Raw genomic sequence first — 22945 nt, 5'->3', positions numbered from 1 at the left:
GCAGAGAAACTCAAGGAAAGATATGCAGAAAAGAAGAGAGTCATTGATTTAGAAGACAACCAAGATCAGCAAAAGAAGAAGATAGGAATTGAGAAGGAATAGATAGGCGAAGCTAAAAGGCATAGCTAAAAACTCTGTATTTAGAAGTTATTTCAGAATTGATGTAAATGAACATTGTAACTATTATTGAAAGTAGCATTTTAGAGTTAATGAACATTGTAACTATTATTGAAAATAGCATTTTAAATTTATAACTCTAATAAAATGCTAATAATATGAGACTACACACCATGCTTTCTCTCACTCCAACATATGGCCATGCACGTGTGAGTTTACTAGTATCCTATAAAAGTACGTACTCAAAATTTTTGTCAAATTTTTCAGATACCCAAAATGACCCTGATACCCACCCATTCAAAGTCCAAAATACCCCTCCTCCCCTTTCAATCTCACTAACCGGTGTGTCTTCTTTCTAAGAGAAAAAAAAAAAAAAGGTGATCCCAACCATCTCTCTCTCTCGCTCTCTCCCCCCTTCCAAACAGGTGTTTCTCTTTCCAAGAAAAAAAACTACCAAATTCCTTTGATCCCACCCCTGCCCCAATCTCTCTCTCCCCTTCCTAACCGGTGTTCCTTTGTTTTTCAAGAAAAAAACTACTGAATCCCTGTAAGAATCCAAATTCAAATATTCTTCTTCCACGGGATATGATGCATCATCAGGTTAGTACCTTGACTTCTCTACTTCCATATGTATGTCTTATATTTTATTGTTGAGATCAAGTATCTGTTGGGTAATCTCTTACTCCAGTGAGATCTAAATTTCTGCTATTGTTCTGTTCATTAAAGATCGGGTCTTTTTTCCTGTTTCTTGTATCTTCCTTTTCCAAGTAGGAAATCTGAGTTTCTCTTAAATAAGAACTGATATTTGAAATTTGGTTTCAGAGAGAAACATCGGACTAGCACTTAATCTGTGTCTGTTTTCAAAATGTGAACATTCCGCCATTTTGAAAGAGTCCTGTTGCTACTCAACTTGCTGGAACTCTTATATTAGACTTCTATTTTCGGTTACAGTTTCTAGAACCTCAAAACTAACTGCCCTCCATGAAGGAAAGACTTTTGACTTACTTTCTACAATGGAAAAATGGTTGATCCATCTTCAAACGTCCCAATTCCTCTCATTATTCTACCTCTCTGAAAAGGTACATTGCTTCGGTCTTCTGTCTCTCTCCCCATCGTATGTCTACCCCTGCATACTTCCTCTTACGTTTTTTTACTTTTCGTCTCCTCTCTCTCTCTCTCACAACCTACGCTCCCTGATCTTCCTCTCTCTGATGGAACCCCTTCTGGAAACCTTATTTCCCCCCCCCTCTCTCTCTCTCTCTCTCTCTCTCTCTCTCTCTTATGAATTGTCCTACTCTACAATAGTCCCTCTGCAAAAGACAACTCTTCCCTCAGTGTCTTTGGGGCCTTCTCACACATACTCCTTCATTGTATGCACTATTCAGATGCGAACCTTGAAGAACAAGGATTTACACCTAATGGGATCGATCCCTTTTTTTAATTTTCAGATCTCCTATCTTCGTTTAGGGCTTCTGAAGTTCTGCTTGTTACCACACCGCTGCAAACCCTCGCAACATCGCCCTCACGGACTTCAATTTGGAACTTTTTCTTTGGAGTATGGAACCTTTTCCGTGTTAACTGTATTTTCATTCCCTCCAAATTTCTTTGAAAAATTTAACGTGTTCCGATATGTAGAATGGATTATTCTCATTTGTTGTTGTAATTGAATCATTTGGACTCGTTCAAGTCCAATGTAGATAAATTAAGTGAAAAATTGATTATTACGTCCATATTTCCCATCGATTTTAGTGTTTATTTTGAAATATTGATTAATGGCACTTTATGAATTTGATGGGTTTCTCCCCCTCTGTATATTTGCCCGCTCTGGGTAGTGTAAATATAAACTGTATTTTACTCATCCATTTCTTGTGATTTTGAGTTTGGATCGTTTTTGACCATCTTATTTATTTATTAAGGTTGCAACTTCGGGTTTGGTTTTATTTCCTTTGCTCATACGTTTCCCTTAGACACATCCCTATATGAAACATCATTTTGTGACTTCAATTTGGAGCTCTTTCTTTGGATTTTGGAACGTTTTCCTTGCCAATTGTATTTTTAATCTCTCCAAATTTCTTTGCCAAACTTTTACCAATTTTAATATGTAGAATGGATTTTTACCAAAAAAATATATATATATGTAGAATGGATCATCATTTATTTCTACAATTGAATCCTTTGGACACATTCAAGTCCAATGTTGTTAAATTAAGTGAAAAAATTGCACGAATAACACAAAATGATTATTCTGTTTATCTCTCTCATCGATTTTTGAGTGTATTTTGAAATCTTGAGTAATGTGCCTTTTATGAATTTGATGGTTTTCTCCCATTTGTAGTATATATGTGATGATCTGCTCTTGGTAGTGTTAGTATAAATTGTATTTCTCTCATCGACATTCTTATGATTTGGTGTTTGGAGCGTTTTGGATCATGTATTTATTTTTCCAGTTAGAGGAGAACCACGGATCCTTCAAAAGTAGGATATTTTGAGGACAGTGACTTCAATGATGAAGGCGATTAAGGGTCCGACTTTGAGTTTGGTTTCTGGGTCTATTTGTGGAACAGTTGTTGTAACTTGGTACAATGCGCCTCATGTTGAGAGAAGTATTGTGCTTCCTGGGCTGATAAGGACTTTAAACCTGTTGGCTAATTATGGTTTGACCTTTGCTTGAATTAGAGGGTTTATATAGGCATGGAGTAGTTGGTGCAGAAATAGTGAAACACAGGACCAAGAGAGACTTCGTTAATGAATCTGTGGGTGGATTTGTTGCTACAACCATTGATTTGGGTGTCAAAGATAAGGATTTGTGTCCATCTTAAATGGATATTTATCTATTGAGTTTGAGATTATAGGGGTAACCATGTGGGATTTATTACAGTCCAAACTTGAAGTTTCCTATCTGGATTGATGACTAAGAGAAGGTTGAGTAATAGTGCACATGTCCTAATGCCACCGCTAGCATTTCTTTATTCTCTAGCAATTCTTTATGTGTCATCTCCTCCTGCGTGTGCAGGTGTCAATGGTTGTACCTTAGATCATCCCTGCACCTTCGCTTCACATTGGGGACCTTCACCCTGACATCACCGGTGTGCAACTCTTCGCTTGCATCCTTCAGGTTTGCAGAGATTCAATGTCTGGGAGATTGCTTGGTTACGTTTATGCCAACTTCATCACTACCCAAGAAGGTACCCACTAAATTGACAAAACCCTATGCAGAATTTGATCTACTCATACCTTCAGAATTTTTGTTAAAATATCCATATATGATGCTGCTGCATATGCTCTGTTCTAGACATTAGGATTTCAAATGGATGATGTCAAACTTGGGCGTGTTGGATTGGATATTGCCTATTGGTTGTATCTGTAAGAAGTGCTCTCCCTATTGGTGTTTCTTTTTTCTGTCATTTATATTTCTCCACTCTTTTAATTTCAAGAATATGAATCCTAAGAAAGGAATCAAAGCTACAAAACTGATCTATGAATCTTCAAAAGTTACTTTTTTGTACCTCTTGATTGGTATTGCATGAAGGATTCTCAATTAAAGGGATTTCTTTTATGTACTGTAATTTTGAATAATTGTATCCTCTGTTTGATGTGATTGGTTTGACCATAATTTCACGTAATTAAACTCAGTCTACTGTTTTGAATGCCTAGCCAACTAAATTGTATATATACTTGTAAAAGTTTGTGGTTCCTGGGCAGAATACAAATATTATTTCAGGCAACAGGTTTTCTCACTATTCCGAAAATACCAATTCCTATCACTAAACATGGTAAGGATCCTCACTCTCCTCCTTTTAGTTCCTCATTTTCTGTAGATTGAAACATTGGCTGCTCTTTTACTTCCATTGGATTTTGGAACACCATGAATGTTCCAAAGGATGATACTAAAACAGCTCTGGAACAAGTTTCAATGGGAAACAAGACGGTAATAATTTCTATAGTAAACAAATCTTATGTAGAAGGAGAGCCCCGGTACACTTTTTTTCTCATTTGCCCATACAAATTAGGTATACATCTTTTTACTGTATATATTCTTCCCAAAACTTCATTTGCTTCTTTATCGTATATGTTCCTTCATAATTCAGCATTCGAGAGTTTTGCCCGAGCTATTTTATTAATAATTTAGAAATTGAATGTCTATGGTGTCATTTAAAAAGTTAATATCGAATAAGAGCCACTTGTTTAGTTCAATCTAGGTGTTTTCCTTCTTGTGGAGAAAAATGGTGCTTGATGTTGGGAAATTTACCATGATTGTGGGTTCTCATACGATGGATTTTGTCTAATTGGTACAATTGTAAGATTCCTCTCTCTCTCTCTCGTTATCTCTCCCTCCCCAAGTTCCTTCTGTCTCTCAAACTCTACCCCTTTCTCTCTTACTTACCTTACTTCTTTTTTTATTACAATAACTTTATTCCATTTATGGATGTTTATTACTATAGATATTAAAGGATATGATTTGGATTTGTTTTGAGTTTTTGTCTCTCTTTTCCTTGTTCTATTCCTCCTTACTGACACTGTACACGTCTGGTTTTTTTTTTCTCTTCTTCAATATTGCTTAGTCATACTGTATGAGTAATTATTTTCTACTCAATAACTTCTCCCATCATGCCTCATAGCTCCCAACAACTACCAGTTCAAATTACATACAAGTTCCCACTCCCATAACTACAACAAACACACAAATTGAAAAAGTACGAAGAGCAAAGACAAAAGCTTCCATTTCAAGAAATGTGAGTATCAACATAATTAGAGTCATACCAAAACTACTTATGGGAAAACCAGCGGAGGAGAGCATGGCTATCATTGCATATTGATCGTGATAATTTCAGCACCATTTAAACTTTTATGTGTACTACTAATGAGTGATGTTCAAATTGACATCCATGGCTAGGCAGGTTCTATGTGAATAATTGTCCTTGAAGGGTCCAAACAATTTGTCCAACTTGAAGCCCTGCAATGGCTACTGCTATTACGTGGGACCATCCTAGACATCAATATATGCCTCAAGCACTTAGAAGATATCAATATTGCTCCAAGGATGGATAAGAATTAACCAAAATCTAATAAGACAACCTCAAATACCACTTAGAACTATTCCAACAATGTGGCTGGAAGCCAGGAAGTGAAGCCCCTCTTGCTTTGCTTGAGAAATGGTTGTTTGTTGATGTTGCTGCTCAAGGGCATGTGAAAACCTGATTGAGGCTTCACTAGGGGACACTGCAAGTTGTTCTTGTGCTTCTTTTTTCGTGTAGCTCTATCTTGGAATTCTCTCTCTGTTTTCTTTTTTTTTTTTTGTTCCTTTGTCTAAGCTTTGTACATTTAATTATTCTTGTAGTAATTTATCTACCAAGGCCTGTTAGAGTGAAAAGATTCAGGGGTTCTAGCTGCCCTACTTGAAATTTCATTATTCATGTCCTTGGATTTCACAGCTTTGTAGGTGAGGAGAGCCTTTTGTACAATTTTATGGGTGTTGGTCCTTAAAAATTTTCACATTTCTATACATAGGCTCATTCCTTGCTGCCATGCTGAACACTGCAACTCAATAGCGGCTTAGCATGGCCAACTTCTTAACCCTGTGAATTCCACCTCTAAGGCCCTAAACCTAAACCCTACTGTCTCCCGCTCTCCATGATCTCCTTCTCATACCCTGCGAATTCCACCTCTAAACCTAAACCCTCCCGCCTACCTCTCGCCACGATCTCCTTTCTCATACCCTGCGAATACCACCTCTAAACCCTTCTTCCTATCTTCGGCAGGTTCAACTCTCTCTCTCTTTATAGCTATTGTTTTTTCTTAATTAAATGCATTTGTTAGTATTGACGTTTCAGCAAGGAGGTTCTCTACATGTACTGGTCCACTTATTTTTTTAGTATTAATGTTGTTGATGTAATGGACATATCTACCATTCTGCTTGTCTGCACTTTCAAAGATTCCAAACGAATAACTTCTACTAGGGAATAAGAATGCATCGACATGATCATCCAAGGGGACAGATTGGTAATTGATGTTGCCTTTCAGTCAGAATTCGAGATCGCTCGGTCACCAAAAAATTATGGATCGGTTCCCCAACCTCTCCCCCCAATATCTTCAACAGATTGTCTCCCTCATATCAGATGCCACAAAATAGTCTGAAGAAGGGAGGCTAGGATGTGCATCCCATCCTCAACATCCACCCAGCTTTGTGATCCCAAGCTCGGGCAGCAGCGGCAGTGACAGCGATAGCAAAGAGCAAACATGTGGACGGGTTAGCACATCCATTTGTTTCTTCTTTGCAACGAGAAAGACTGAACTGAACTCAAAATGCATTAGCATCTCACAGATGCTTTTATTTTGGATTCTCGTGCTATTTTCTCTTGATCTTTCTGGAAAGTGAATTACAGTTTTTGAAATTATTCGGGGATGTTTTGATGTTTATTTATTATATAGGTATGATGCATTTGTTTGTGGCAACAAAACAGTGGAGAAATTGGCTTCCGGTCTTCTAGAACAGCTTGTACTGCATCTACCAGAAGCAAAAGATGCCCATTCCAAAGGAATGGTTGACAACTTCAAACTTCAGTTGCCTAGAAATCTCAGGGGTTCAGCACGGTTCTCCAAATCTACTCTTTTGAGGTTTGTGAAACACAAATATTGATTGGATTTTCATTTTTTTTCGACTTGGGTTTTTTCTGGCAAGAGTTTCCTGTTAGGTTTATTTATTTAAAATTGACTACTTTCTTTCTTTTCAGGTTCATTCATATTGTTGGTGCACCTGAATTATTAGAAGCCACTAATGCAATTGAAGATGAGATGTCTCAGCTGGAGGAAGCTAGGAGGTTTCATCTTTCTCTGCACATGTTAGAGTCGGTAAATTGTATTTCATTCCATATCATTCATCTCTCAATTAGAGAGTATAAATAAGAGTACATTGTGAGATATTCACTATGGTTTTATATGGAAACAAATCACATGAAATATAGAAAGTGTAAGATAAAATATCCACTGAGGTGCCATTCAATATCACATGCAATACCGATTCTGACTTGCCATTCTTGGACTGATTTGATATCATACGTGGAGATACTGAGCTTCAGATGAGAAGGACAGTTATATCCTTGATACACCCCCTCAAGGTGGAGATTCCGGAACGCGAATCTTCAACTTGTCTCTAAGAAAATGAAACCTGGTCGTGCCTAGTGGTTTGGTGAACGTGTCCGCAAGCTGATCCTTAGTTGAAATGAACCTGTAGCTGCCTTTTTGCCACACAATCCCGCACGAAGTGAAAGTCAATTTCCACATGCTTCGTGCGAGCGTGGAAGACGGGGTTGGCTGAAAGATATGCCGCCCCTATATTGTCGCACCAAAGAATCGGAAGACCAGACAATGGGAAGCCAAGTTCACAAAACAACGACTCTAGCCAAATCAATTCAGCAGAAGCATCGGCCAAAGACTTGTACTCGGCCTCAGTAGATGACCGTGCAACAATCCGCTGCCTGCGAGAGGTCTAGGAGATCAAATTGGGCCCAAGAAAAATATCAAAGCCACCCGTGGATTTGTGATCAGTATTGTCCCCAGCCCAGTCTGCATCCAAAAATGCCTGAAGAGAATGGGTTGTGGACTTCTCAAATAGTAACCCATGGGTGCGTGTACTCTTCAAATAGCGCAAGATGTGCTTCACTAGCTGCCAGTGTTCAACCGTGGGTGAATGCACAAATTGACAAGCCTTGTTCACTGAGAAGGAGACATCGGGCCTAGTTAGGGTAACATATTGCAGCGCCCCAACTATCAACCTATAATCCGTTTTTGACATTGTCTACTCTTGTCGACCTCGTGAGCAGTAAATAGAGCCTACCACAGCTGTGCCAACTCTACCTAGTCAACCGTCACCTCCTGCAACAGATCCGGTTACATCCGGTAATGATCCTTCTGAGCCCATTATTTCAGATCCCAGTATTTCAGGTTCTCCTTCTCTTGATGCTTCCCTTGATCCCAGTATCTCTAAGGCTGTCTCGTATGGGTGTTTGTCTCCTTCTTTTCGTGCCTCTGTATCGACTTTGTCTTCTGTTTCCATTCCTCAGAATTGGCAGGAGGCTCTTAAAGACCCAAAGTGGAAAGCAGCAATAGAGGAAGAAATGCAAGCCTTGAAGAAGAACAATGCATTGGACTTGGTGAGTCTTCCTCCCCAAAAGAAGACTGTCAGTTGTAAATGGGTGTTCGTTGCTAAGCAAAAAGCATATGGATCCGTAGATCGTTACAAGGCTCGGCTAGTGGCTAGAGGATTTACATAGACCTATGGTCTAGTAATCAGGAGACCTTTGCACCGGTGGCAAAAATGAACACCATTCGAGTCATTCTCTCATGTGTCGTCAATCTTGGTTGGGCATTGCAACAACTCGATGTCAAGAATGCTTTTTTACATAGGGAGCTTGAAGAAGAGGTGTATCTTGACATTCCTCCTAGGTTTTTTAGTGAAGCAACTGTTGGCAAGGTGTACAAACTCAAGCGTGCACCATACGGACTAAAACAGTCCCCTCGGGCCTGGTTTGACAGATTTCATAGTGCTATGATCTCATTTGGCTACTCCCAGAGCAATGCTAACCATACTCTTTTTATCAAGCACATGGTTCAAAGATCGCAGTTTTGATTGTCTATGTCGATGACATAGTGGTAATCGGCGACGACACTGAGGAAATAACACGCCTCAAGGCGTATCTTGGTCGAGAATTTGAGATCAAAGACTTGGGACAGTTGCTCTACTTCTTGGGCATTGAAGCGTATTTCTCCCTCAACGAAAATACGTCTTGGATATTCTGACTGAGACTGGCATGTTGGGATGTAGACCAGCCAATACACCAATTGAAGCAAATGTTCGTTTATCTAGTCAAACAGGTGAACCTGTGGACAAAGGACAATACCAACGTCTAGTGGGAAAATTGATCTATCTATCCCACACACGACCTGATATCACCTCTGTTGTTAGCATGGTCAGCCAGTTTATGCAGTTAGATTTTAGGTTTAGGAATGTAAGTAAGAGAATGAGAGGATGTTGGAGAAGGAAGAAGAAGACAAGAGAGAGGATTCGGTTGTAATGTGTTAGAGTTTTAATGACTCTATACTTAACACCTATATTACTTCATTACTAGAAATAAAAATTTTACATACACCTCCCTAGGGAGGTAAAAGGTAAGAAAGGAGAAAATAGAAAAAAAAACATAATGGGGCAACTAGACAAAAGGCTAGTTCCCAAACTACCCTTACAAAACTTCTCACAACTCTAATACTCCCCCCTCAAGCTGGAGAATAAATGTCATGCATTCCCAGCTTGCATAGGAGAGTACCAAACTGAATAGAGGTAAAGAACCTTAATGAAGATATCCGCCAGTTGATCACCAGTCTTCACAAAAGGAGTACAGATGCATCCAGAGTTTATCTTTTCCTTGACAAAGTGTCGATCCACTTCAATGTGCTTGGTCCTGTCATGTTGCATAGGATTGTGAGCAATACTATTAGCCGCCTTGTTATCACAGTAGAGTCTCATAGGGCCTTTAGTGGCAAATCCCAGTTCCTGAACAAGTCTTTTCAACCATACAAGTTCACACACTCCATAAACCATAGCTCTAAATTCTACCTCGACACTGGATCTAGCTACAAGCGGTTATTTTTTGCTTCTCTATGTAACCAAGTTACCTCCCACAAAGGTACAATAGTCGGAGGTAGACCTCCTGTCTGTGATGGATCTAGCCCAATCAACATCAGTAAAACCTTCCACTCTCAGGTGGTTGTGCCTGGCATACAACAGTCCTTTCCCTGGGCATGACTTCAAACATCTAAGCATACGATACACAACATCTAAATGGCCACTCTTGGGGGCATGCATAAATTGGCTTACTACTCCCACTGCATAGGAAATATCTGGGACTGTCATAGAAAGGTAAATAAGCTTCCCAACTAGCCTCTGGTACTTTCCCGCATCAACAAGAGAAGGATGACAATCTTCTCATAGTTTGTGATTCTGCTCAATAAGAGAACATGTTGGTTTGCAACCTAACATCCCTGTCTCTATCAACAAATCAAGCACAAACTTTCGTTGACATATATTGATTCCTCTCTTGGTCCTTCATACTTCAATGCCTAAGAAATACTTCAAGGGACCCAGATCTTTTATGTTAAACTGTTTAGCCAAGTAGATAATTTTAGTTTATCTATCTTAGCCATATCATCTCCAGTGACTACAATATCATCAACATAAACAATGAAGGTTGTGATGGTACCATTGCCGCGCTTGGTAAAGAGAGTGTGGTCAGCTTGACTCTGGGAATATCCATTCTTCAGAATAGCCTGTCAAAAGCGCTCAAACTATGCCTTTGGTGACTGTTTGAGTCCATATAGTGCCTTCTTGAGGAGACATACTCAGCTGAAGGTAGTTTGAAGCCTGGTGGGGGTTGCATGTACACTTCCTCTTCCAAGTCACCATGAAGAAAGGCATTCTTTACATCTAACTGATATAATGGCAAATCTTTGTTGGCAACCAATGATAAAAGAACTCTTATAGAGTTGTGCTTAGCCACCGGAGCAAATAAACCTTGCTTTGTATCTCTCAACAGTACCATCCGATTTATACTTGATTGTATAGACCTATTTGCATCCAACTGGGACATGTCCCTTGGGAAGATCCACCAATTACCAAGTACCATTCTTTTCAAGGGCCAACATCTCCTCAGACATAGCTTGTCTCCACTTTGGGTCAGGCATAGCCTCAATACCATTTCTTGAAATAGAAGCTGTAGAGAGAGCAGCAATAAAGGCAAGACCTGTAGGAGAAAGAGCATCATAGTAAACAAACAATGCTATAGGATTAGTACAAGCTCTTTTCCCCTTTCTAACAGCAATAGGAAGGTCTAAATCAGATGGAGGAGAGGGGATATCACCTGATTGAGGAGAATAAATCTCATGTTATGGATCTGGATCCAAAGAGGACTCTTGGTAGGTCTTCTTTCCTTCATTATGCAAGCCTTCACCTCTCTTGTATTTAATTTTAATGTGGTAATCCTTCTCCTTACCAGAACCACTGTTAACCAAATATGTATTCAAATCCACATCCACAGCTCTGTGCTTTCCAATATTAAGCATAAAGGGAGAGATAGGTAGAGGATAATGAAGAAAATCAGCAACCTGTTCATTTCCACAATTCTCCCCCTGAAGAGGATGCTAAGATGGTGCAAAGAAAGGGACAGACTCAAGGAAAGTGACATCTTTAGAGATTAGGCACCTGCGAGAAGATGGGTGATAACAATTGTAACCTATGGTTGTAGAAGAGTACCCAAGAAAGAGACACTTGAGAGCTTTAGGATCAAGTTTAGTATGATGTGGTTTGTTAACATGCACATAACAAACACAGCCAAAGACTTTAGGAGGAAGAGAGAAAGCAGAAAAACCTGTGGAGATAAGATTTCGAAGGATGATTTGAAAACAAGAAGTTTGGTAGGCATGCGATTAATGAGAAAGGAAGCAGTGAGAAGAGCTGCAGACCAGAAGGCCTTGGGAACATGCATGCCAAACAAGAGACTACTGGTGACTTCCAATAAATGGCAATTTTTCCTCTTAGCAACCCCATTTTGTTGGGGTGTGTCAACACATGCGAGCTGATGGATAATGCCATTATTGGTAAAGAAGGCTTGGAGGCTACCAAACATGTATTCTCCTCTTTTATCAGACCGAACAATTTTGATATGAGTATCAAACTGAGTAAGAATCATCTGATAAAAAGTCTGAAATGCATCACAAACATCACTTTTATATTTCATAAGAACAGTCCAAGTAGCAGGGATAGTACCCTTACCAGATATGGAGGAAAGGGAGCCGTCAACTACCCTAAACTTATCCTTACCAGAGCAAATGGTATAAGAATCATAATAATGGGGCGTACCAGTCATGTGGTCAGTGGCTCCAGAGTCAATGACCCAAGACTGGGCTGCAGTAGAAGCGGAGGTGGAGACCTGCAAAGCTGAGGATGAAGAAGAACTGGCCACTGTGGGTGCAGGAGATATGCTCAGCTGTGACATGATCCTGCGAAACACTTCATCTGCCAATGTGGAGTCATCCTGTAGTCTCTGCCTCAATCATCACAGAGTGTGCTCTAGCTCCCCCTCTATGGCCTCCACGACCTCGTGTGCAATGAGGACGACCATGAAGAGACCAACACCTATCATTGGTGTGTCCAGTTCTCCCACAATGATCACATTTAAACTTGTCTCTCCCAACTCCACTGGCACTAACTGTCTCCACTGCTCTGTCTTCCTCACGGTTAGGCCGTTGGCCTCTACCACCTCCATGGGTGTCTCAGAAGGAACTAGAATTGAGAACTGACCTCTCAAGAGATGATGCTGGTGTGGGTTTCATAGCAACATGCCGAGTCTCCTCACTCTGTAAGTAACTACAGACCTCACTAAGAGATGGAAGGGGAGACCGACCTAAAATCTGGAGCCTGATTAGCTCATAGTCAGGGATCAGACCACCAAGTAAAGTGAAGACACGCTCCTTTTCAAGAGTCCGATACACATTTGCTTCATCCTCTGGGTTGGTCAAATGAAGATCCTTGTAGTGGTCATACTCCTCCAAAAGACTAAGAAAAGCATTGTAGTACACAGAAATGGTCCAGTCACCCTGCCTCATTGAGTTAATTTTTTGATGAAGCTGATAGACCTTGGCAGAGTCACCCACTCTATCAAAAGTCTGGGAGACACTGTCCCAGATTACCTTGGCAGTTTCTTTTCTTATAAACCTTCTCCCAATCTCGGGTGTCATGGAGAAAATTACCCATGTCATGACTGTAGAGTTTTCGGTCTCCCATTTGTCATAGGTAGGAGAACCAGGCTCTGAAGCTTTAATAGTACCAGAAATATACCCAAGTTTCCCTTTGCTCCTAAGGGAAAGCTTCACAAAGTGTGACCAGTCCAAGTAGTTAGTTCCATCAAGTTTCACAAAGGAAATCTGTGTCTGTGTGCTCTCATAAACCAACTGAGAAGCAGTTGGAGTGGGCTATGAATCAACCGAACCAAGTCCAGATGTACCCGAATCAACCATATTGTATGGGAAACAACACTTAACCATAAACCAGATTACCAACAGCAAGTGGGGAGTACACACTCAACCCAAATAGAGGATTCCAATACAAAACAGAAATTCCAGCAAGGAGAAGAAGACAGGTATAAGCTGGTCCTTAACACTTTCCAAAAGGTAATACTAACTTAAACAAGCTCCAATATCTCAAACAAGGTGTCCACTATCATTCTTCTACCAAGAGAGAAGCCCATTGTACACCAAAAAAGTAAGAGCAAGGAATAAAGGTAATCTCGGTTTTACCTGGGCAGAAAAAGGAGCACCACAAAAATGAGCTATGCTCAAATAGGGTTCTCATCCATCAAGGGAAAACACAAGAGCCATAAAGAGGACCCTTGTACGATCCTAGTGAGTTACTCCAAGCCCCCAAACACATGCCGAGAGAAGGAGAAGCAAAACCTGCAACTTATAGCTGGCGGTAACCCTAGCGGAGACTGGGTGAGCTTCAAAACATCATAAGAGCTTCAACACAGCTCAAATAACACTTGCAAACACTTGAATAGATTATATCAAACCTATTTCATGCTTCTTTAACAGCTTTCTTACATAAGAGTCTTCTCCTTGAAATTCTTTGTGAACTAGGATCTCAAAAAGAAGAAAAAGAACAGAAGAGAGGAGCAGAAAACGACTCTCAAACCTAAAGCTTTGATACCAAGTTAGATTTTAGGTTTAGGAATGTAAGTAAGAGAAGGAGAGGATGTTGGAGGAGGAAGAAGAAGAAGAAGAAGAAGAAGACAAGAGAGAGGATTCGGTTGTAATGTGTAGAATTTTAATGCCTCTACACTCAACACCTATATTACTTCATTACTAAAAATAAGAATATTACATACACCTCCCTAGGGAGGTAAAAGGTAAAAAAGGAGAAAATAGAAAAATACATAATGGGGCAACTAGACAAAAGGCTAGTTCCCAAACTACCCTTACATAACTTCTCACAACTCTAACATATGCATGACCCATACTCCTCTCATTGGGAAGTTGTCATTCGGATACTCTGATACTTGAAGGCAGCCCCAGGTAAAGAAGTCCTTTTCTCGCCTCATTCTCATCTTCGAATCGAGGCCTTGGTTGGAGATAACTTGGTCACATGGCGCAGCAAGAAGCAGGCCATGGTTGCTCGATCAAGTGTTGAAGCTGAATTCCGTGACATGTCTCATGGCATCTGCGAGCTGATGTGGATTAAAGGCCTATTACAGGATTTAGCTATCGCTGTACTTTTGCCTATGATGTTATATTGTGACAACAAGTCAACCATTAGTGTTTCCCATAACCCTGTTCTGCATGATTGCACAAAGCATGTGGAGATCAACAGGCACTTTATCAAAGAGAAGTTAGAAGAAAGGCTAATTTGTACTCCCTTCGTAAAATCTGAAGAACAGTTAGCTGATGTGCAGTTAGCTGATGTGTTTACAAAGGGTTAAGTAGTAAACTTTTTAGTCCTCTAGTGTGCAAGTTGGGCATGCTTGATATCTATGCTCCAACTTGAGGGGGAGTGTTGTAATCAAGGTTCGAAAACTCGGGTCTCGGTGCCAACTCGGACCCTTGAAAAACCGAGTCGAGTCGAGATCTCGCCGAGTTGTTGCATTTTATTTTTTCTCGACTCGAAGCCTCATCTGGTGGGTTTTAGACCTAGTTTGGGTCCGAAACTTGGTATTCAGCCTATTTTAGGCCATTTAAACACAATGGCACTATCGATTTTGCAAAAACTAAGTCCAAATAGGAGTTTCAGTTAGTAGGAAAGGAGACGACACTTACTTATGCTAGAAACGAGGACAGACACAGACAAATACACTTATTTATGCCTAATATCATTTAAGTAAATGATATTGCATTTACTTAAGATATTATTCATAAATAAGCAAATACCCCTATTTGAATCCAATAAAAATAGTTAAAAATCAAATTCCAAAAGAAAAAAATCAACCCCCCAAGAACAAAACTGAATTTTCGCGTAGGTGCAATTTTCAAACTTTCTAGCATGAATCGATTTTGACAAGATTGCAGATACGAATTAAGTTTGACGGTACATAACTCTTTCAATATAAATCAGATTTTAGCAATCTTGGACTTGTTGGAAAGCTTTGTTTTGAAAGCTTTCCAACAAGTCCAAGATTGCTAAAATCTGATTTATATTGAAAGAGTTATGTACCGGTCAAACTTAATTCAGTCTTGGAATGCGTCAAAATCGCTCGAATGGAAATAATTTTTTGGACATCAAAACAAATGAATATTTTACCGCACTTTTGGTTTTTAGCAATGTTTTACCATAATAAGAATTATGGAATTTTTAGATTTGAGAAAAACCCCAACATTAGGAAGTTGAAAATTGCACCTACCACCGAAAATCCAGTTTTTGTTCTTGAACTGGGGGGTTGACTTTTTTTCCTTTTGGAATTTGATTTTTTAACTATTTTTATTGGATTCAAATGGGGGTGTATTTTCTTATTTATGAATACTATCTTAAGTAAATGCTTAAATGAAATACAAATACAAAAGCATTTACTTAAATGATATTAGGCATAAATAAGTGTCTGTCTTGGTCCCTGCCATAGATAGGTGTCTGTATACCAAGAATTTCCAGCAAGATCTCGAGATCTGGCACTCATGTAAAGGACCTAGATGGGCATTTTCCTATGTCAAACCGAGAAACTCGGAGAGATCTCGCCGAGATCTCGATATCTCGCCGAGATCTCGCCGAGAAAATGCACTTTTAGAATGCGTATGTGATCTCAACTCGAGATTTTGAAAAACCGAGAAACTCGGCGAGATCTCGCGAGTTCTCAAACCTTGGTTGTAATTTGGGGCTTAAAGGGTAGAATTGTCCATAGAGGTATTTCTGTCCTATAACCTCTCTAGAATGTTCCACTCCTCATTATAAATAAATATCGACTGTGTCTTATATGCATGGTACAAAATTTCGTGATATATCGCGAAATTTCGGTAATTTCGATAGGGCCGAGACGAGATGTGAAAGCGAAACCAAAAAAGACAAAATTTCGACAATATTTCGTAACATTTCGGGACATTTCAGCAATATACCGAAATGTTACAAAACACCTCACGTGACTCATTAAACCATGGTTATAAATACCATATTTCGCCAGCTAACAGTCGAAATATCGACCGAGAGCTGGGGCAGAAGCTGTTTTTGGCCAGCTACACTCGTTTCTTCTCCGAAACTATACCGTTGTGGCATGGTCCACATATGTCCTTCAAACAGAGAGCAATGGACGTCGACTCCAGTGGGCCATGAGTGGGGTTGATCCAGGAAGGCACAACAACTATTATTAGCACTTGTGAGTTGTAACTTGTGAGTCTTGTGAGTCTTGTGAGTCTTGTCTCTTGTAACTTGTAACTTGTAAGTTGTAAGTTGTCATTTCACTGATTTGTGATCTTATGAGTTGTGACTTGTGACTTTGTGTATTGCCTATTAAAGTATTGACTATTAAGCTATTGAGTCATTGACTATTACGGAGTTTATGAGAATATGATTTATGAATTATGTCTAATGAGTTTTAATTAGTTTGTTTAAATTTCTTTTATGACTTTAACTGCCTAATCAATGTGTATTTAACTATTTATATACATTAGGGTCGGCGACAGTATACTGTCAATCAAGGGTGCAAGCCCAAAACACCATTTTGAGTTCATTTTTTTGCAATTTTATGGTTTAAATGTGTTTATTCAGCTTAAATAAGGGTGTCCATAACGTATCAAGCCTAGATATGGCCAAATACCCACCGAGATGGACCCTCGAAATATTGCAGAAAAAATACAATATTTCGGCGAAATTTGACGAAATTTCGGATATTTCGGGTATCTCGGTAGGCCCGAGATACCGATATATCGCAAGATATAGTACTATGCTCATATGACACAAGTCCTATTTTCCCAAATCATCATAAAACCATCAGGCTCTGAACGCAAACCTTGCAACCTTGAAAACAATAACAAGGCCTCCTTGGAGCTACTGTTATGGATGTATCCAGTTATCATCAAGTTGAATGAGATTATATCTTGATCATCCATCTGGTCAAAAGGGGATGAGCAATATCCAGCTTGCGCAATTTGCAGCAACCATCGATTATAGCATTCCAAGCCACAAGAGTCTTGTCCATGCTATCAAATACTTGCTGAATGTCTCCATATTTTCCATACATAAATCAAAGCAACAATCAAATTTATATTCATCCCGATCTGCTCTCTAACGATGAACTGATGACTCCATTTCTGTAAGTCCGAATCCCTTAAACGAGAACAAACTGAGAAAACCAAAATCACGGCAACAACATTTTGCTTAATATTAGCAGAAACCACCTTCCTGAAATATTGGATAGACATTTCAGGTTCATCTGTGCACATAACCTGCAACCATGCTAGTCCAAGATACAACATTCCGTTCATGCATCTGATCATACAACCTCCGAGCCTAACCCATATACCCATTTCTGGCATAAACACCAACCATCATCGTCCATGATACCACTTCTTTAAGATCCATTTGACCAAAAACTCTCTTGGCTAAATCAACATGACCTAGCTCAGAATAGATGTGCATCAAATCAGAGTTGCTAGCAAAAACATCGGACTTGTCACAGAGCTTGAGGAAGTTACAATGGATTATCTGCCCCACATAGGTGGATAAGCACCGAACGCAAGACTCAACAAGAATTGGAACTTGTGAACGTTAGGAACGACATCCTCTCGACACATTTTCATATAGAGGGTAATTGGTTCCTGCAGGACATGCTTTCTCAAGAAGGCCATGATGACCATATTCCATAAAAAAGTGGAGGGTTTGAGATTTGACAAAATTGGAAAGGAGATAGGCAGTATCACCATGATCCTGACTGTGTATTGCAGAAGGGAAAGTTGTTCCCATTATGATCATATGAGCATGGATTTGGGTGCATTGCTTTAGAGTGGTGAAGGTTGCCCATTTCATTAAATTGTGTTTGGAACGCGAGAGCATTCAAAGCTTTCACATCCAGCAAGTCTCCTTGCGATTCCAAGATTTCTACAGGACTACTTTGTGACTTGCTGCATATCGACTTCTAACGGACTGGTTAAAGGAAAATAAAGAGGTTTTGAAGAAGATACTGAATATAGAGATGAAAAACAACATGATACTAAATCCAGGTGTGTTTTCCTTCTACATTTGAGCTATGATTGGATTGAGAGAATTAAATACTCCCGACCTGATCATGTTGCCACCATACTTGAGCCTCAGGGCTCAGGCATTTCAGATCATCAACGACCTCAGTGGCCTCATCCACAAGCAGTGCGAGGGAGGGCATGGTCATATATCTACACCATAAATTGAAAAGTTGAATAAAACCAAAAATTTACGGCCACATATTTCTTGTTTTTTAAAGCCAAAAATATTTGTTACTTCCAAATATCCAAACACCCCCTTAATTAATAATAATAATAATAAATAAAAATAGTTGCAACTAATAGAAATCAGCAATTTCATATTTCTTTCAGCATTGATAGTTCATAATTTCATGTAGACATGTATTTATCTCTCATCCAACAATGGGCCCAACTCACATCCTTCGAAATGAGCACAAGGCATATGCAGCTACCAAAAAAATGTATCCCAATTAACAGGGTCACATACATCTGGTAATCAGGCAACGGGTATTCATGGACACCTCTAACTAAATTTGTTAAATATAATAATGAAAATAAACAACCTCCCTCACACAAATTCTTTTCAAAAATAAATACAGATTAGAGATGATGTATTGTCCCTTTTGCCACGGCAAAGAACAATGAAATTGTAAAAAGCAGATGATTTATAAAGTGCACTTTACATTAGCTCTGTGTCTAGCTAGCTTTTTAGGCTGGGTATTTCTTTCCTACATAGTTTTTATGCAAACTACAGCTCCCCTGTATTTTGATTATTTTAACGCCTTCTATTTAGCAAAATAGAGAAATTATCTTTGTCTTTTTATTGGCATACTCTCACTTCATGATTTTGAGGAAGAAGATGCACAAAACAAACAGAGGTCACTGACAACAGGCTTTAGCCAATGTCCTGCTCTAAGACACTAGTTCATCCCATTTACCAAGACAAAGAGCTTTACCAGTAGACAGGCTAAAATAATCAAAATTACAAAAATCTAAAACATACCCGTCTGACTCATCAGATAGAAAGGCAACCAATATAGGAATGTGTATGCCACAAGCTTTGAGAAGAAAAGACACATTGCAAATGGTATCACTCCTGGTATGAACAAAGCTTCAATGAGCCCAATGGCATTGCTTCTAGTCATTGATCCACCTCGACTGAGAGACTACTCGTTTCAGCTTCAACCACATGTCCTTTTGGCATCTGAGCTTCCTCATCTTTACACCCTGTCTCTACCTTACTAGCTATGTGAGTGCAACCCAAAAGCGGAAGGAAATCCTACATCCTCAGGGTAAGCAGCCAGGAACAAGTAAACCATTATCCCTCCCAAAATGATCAATGCACCAGATAGAATAAATGACCAGCCCCAGCCATACTGCAGGACACTAGCAGCAAGTAAGGACCCACAGATATTCCCAACAGATGTATGAGCATTCCAGATACCCATTATCAAACCCCTCTTTCTCTTTCCAAACCAATTACCAATAACAGCAACAACAGAAGGCCACCCAGTGGCCTGAAACAATCCTCCAGCAATCATCTGCATTACCAGATAAAACCAGAACACATGGATACCCCAAAAGTAACCCATACCAAAAAGCCCAACAAAGATTCCACTCCCAATCATTCCAATAGTCAAGAACAGACGACGTAAGTCCAGTCTATCTCCAAGGTACCCCGCTAGATACATCCCCGGCCCATAGAGTAACAAACAAGAAATGCAACATCAATCTCATCCAATTTCACAGTCCCATCATCTCCATTAAAGGGAGCCCATCCTTTGTCTGATAATCCAGAGCCTTTACCTGTCAACCCTTTCTCCTTGACGAAAACCTCACCAAGAGGCCAAGGATAAGAACTGCCAACCGTGACAGGCTCTGGATCCAAAACACTCTTAACAATACTGGTAGGTTTTCTAGAAGCGTGGTAGCAAGCATATGCTATAAAAGTAAGAAGAAAAACGACATATCTGTATGTATTAAGGTTCCATTCCTTGCCTCTAAGGCGCTTCTAATAAGCCAAATTCCAGGTGGGGGAGCTTGCATTGTATCCATCTTGATAATTAAAACCCCTACGTCTGGTCAGATTCTACTTCTCACCAGATATCCACAAGCAACGAATTGGAAAGACCCGGTCTTGCGGACGAACGACCTTACCAAACAAAAAATTGTTAAGAGCTATCGATCCGCACACCGGGCCAAAATAATGACTCCTTACAGCTTCATCCTTTCAAGAACAAAATCAAAACCAAACCTTCTTCAGATTAACTTTTAGATAATTAACCATTCCAAACGCTACAAAAAATAGGTAGCGGCCTCCACTAAACTCCTAGACGGGCAATGACACAGGCAATAAGAGCAAAAACATAAATCCGATCATCAAACTCGAAACCCGATCTGTTCCAGCAAAAGAAGTTGTTCATATTAATCAAAATTGGCAGATATGAAAGAAAGAAGCCCAGAAATTAAAATTTGACGGAATCATAGAGCAAAAGACTGCGGGATAAATAGCTAACTGGGGGTGGGAGAGGCATACCGGACTCCACGATCTTCGTAATAAGCCAACCTCATTCGCTGCAACGTACGAACATCTGCAAGAGATACAAAGACCCAAACGGATCGAAGTATGACGAAATTCTTTTACGGTTTCATTGGTCCATATTTGAGATGACTTTAGGGTATGCTTGAGAGAGAGAAAAAGAGAAAGGTTACTGGTAGAAGAAGCGTTGAGACCTTAGAGGATGACCGATGATGGCGGAAGTCAAGAAGTCGGAATGAGCGTTCTGGATGGGTATATACGAAATGAGAGGACTATACCATACAGAAAATATCGCTAGAGAGAGAGATGAGTTCTCCACCTTTGAGGAAATGCGAGCCTGACGTGGCAGTTTCGTTGCAGTTGTGAATATTCTCCTTCTGTTAAGAGGGAAGAAGAGGGTACATTTAGCGTAGTTGTCGGCACCCATTAGGTTCTGGAGGATCCAATCAAATCTCATGCTTCACGGCAGGATCTGAATTTTGGGGATTTAAATATGAGCGGGTGGTAGCGGTACGACGATGAAATTCCTTAAACTCACCACTAAACGCGACACTCGAATCTGAGCCATTTATTTTTTGATCTTTTAATCATAACCGTTGAATAAAAAAAGCTTATAACCTATTGACCGTGTGATACAGCATAAAATCACCTCACCAGTCAGAAACTGCCACGTGGCAGAGTCAAGGTCAGTCCAAGAACCAAGTCGAGCTCAGCGGAAGACCGGGCCGACCCAATCCTCGATAAATCTTACTGCTTGGCCGGGCTGGCCAAGCACCACCCAAGTCAGCCGCAGACACCGAGCCGAACTCACAAGGGTAAGACGAGGTCAAGCTCTTAGGCCGATCTCTGAGGCCGAGCCCTCCGTCAAAGCCATCGTAGTGGCTCGCCGAGAACTCAACCCAGCATTGAGTGCACGGCACGACAACAGATCAATGCTGACCCAAAGATCTCCCCATCACGGCTGAGCTGCACGCTCGCTGACCCCATGGTTCGAGCCTACACAGGTCGGCCGCGATTGGAGCATCATAGCGCGGCCGAGCTCACACAACAAATGATGACCGTCAGGTCATACAGGCCGAGGCCGAGCTCCAAAGCCTAGCTCTCCACGAAGGCTACCATAACGCCCCACCGGAGATCACGGCGCCACGTCAGCACCACCCGAGAATCACGGGATAAGAATCGAGTCACGATCTCATCACGATACCGAATCACACTCCCATTAGGACTCTTACCTTAACAAGAGTCCGACCCCGAAAGAAACTCTCCACTCCACTGGAGAGCCTTACCAAACAAGGAATCTTACCATATTAGGACTCCTCCAACCACCTCATCTCCCTCTATAAATACCAAGGTATAGAGCTCTATTGCTCATCTTACTTTCACTAGCTGTTACGCTATCGCATTGGAGACCTAACTTGAGCGTCGGAGATTCCTAGGCCGGAGCCACACCAGCTCTCTTGCGCTCACTCGGTTTTTTGCAGGCTCATCCGTGGGCGAACCGGGCACCAGAGGTTTCCACACGCAACAGATTTGCCGCCGTCTGTGGGAACAACATCAGCAAATCGTCGTCGTTTCTACCAACCTCAAGAGAAGCAACAATGGTGCACACGAGATCAGGTCAACATGGCTCAACTTCCCGTGGGGATGAGCTGCAGCCTGATAGGCAGACGAGACATTCGCCACCTCCTGAGACGTCACGGCAAGGCGCGACTGGAAGACCTCCTCGAGGGGGAGCAGCGCAGCGAAATGCAGGAGCCGCGGCTAATCCGATCCCACCGCCGATGGATGAGAATAGAGGAAGGGGGATAGCCACGGCTGCAGGAGAAGGGCGGCCTCAAGATGAGCATATCCCGGATGGGCTGACCTTGCCACTACCGCAGCCTTTGCCGGACAACTTGGACCCCGAGGCACCGGCAAATAACCGGCAAGTTATGGACTTGCAGCTGCAGATGCTCCACACCAACGAGATGTTGCGCACCTTCATGACTCAGATGGCTCAGGGCGGGCAAATGGGTCAACCCCCGGTCAAGCCTCCGCGGGCACCCGCGCATG

At 40.8% G+C, this 22945-nt stretch overlaps 1 pseudogene; it reads right to left on the bottom strand.

Moving 5' to 3' along the window:
* Window positions 1-1703: 1703 nt before the first annotated feature.
* Window positions 1704-22945, bottom strand: part of LOC122644935 — a 28877-nt pseudogene continuing 7635 nt past the window's right edge.

The sequence above is a fragment of the Telopea speciosissima genome, chromosome 11 (assembly GCF_018873765.1).
Source record: "Telopea speciosissima isolate NSW1024214 ecotype Mountain lineage chromosome 11, Tspe_v1, whole genome shotgun sequence".
In the NCBI taxonomy this organism is placed as follows: Eukaryota; Viridiplantae; Streptophyta; class Magnoliopsida; order Proteales; family Proteaceae; genus Telopea; species Telopea speciosissima.
Note: the sequence above shows the minus strand (reverse complement) of the source record. Positions and strands in the feature narration are given on the sequence as shown.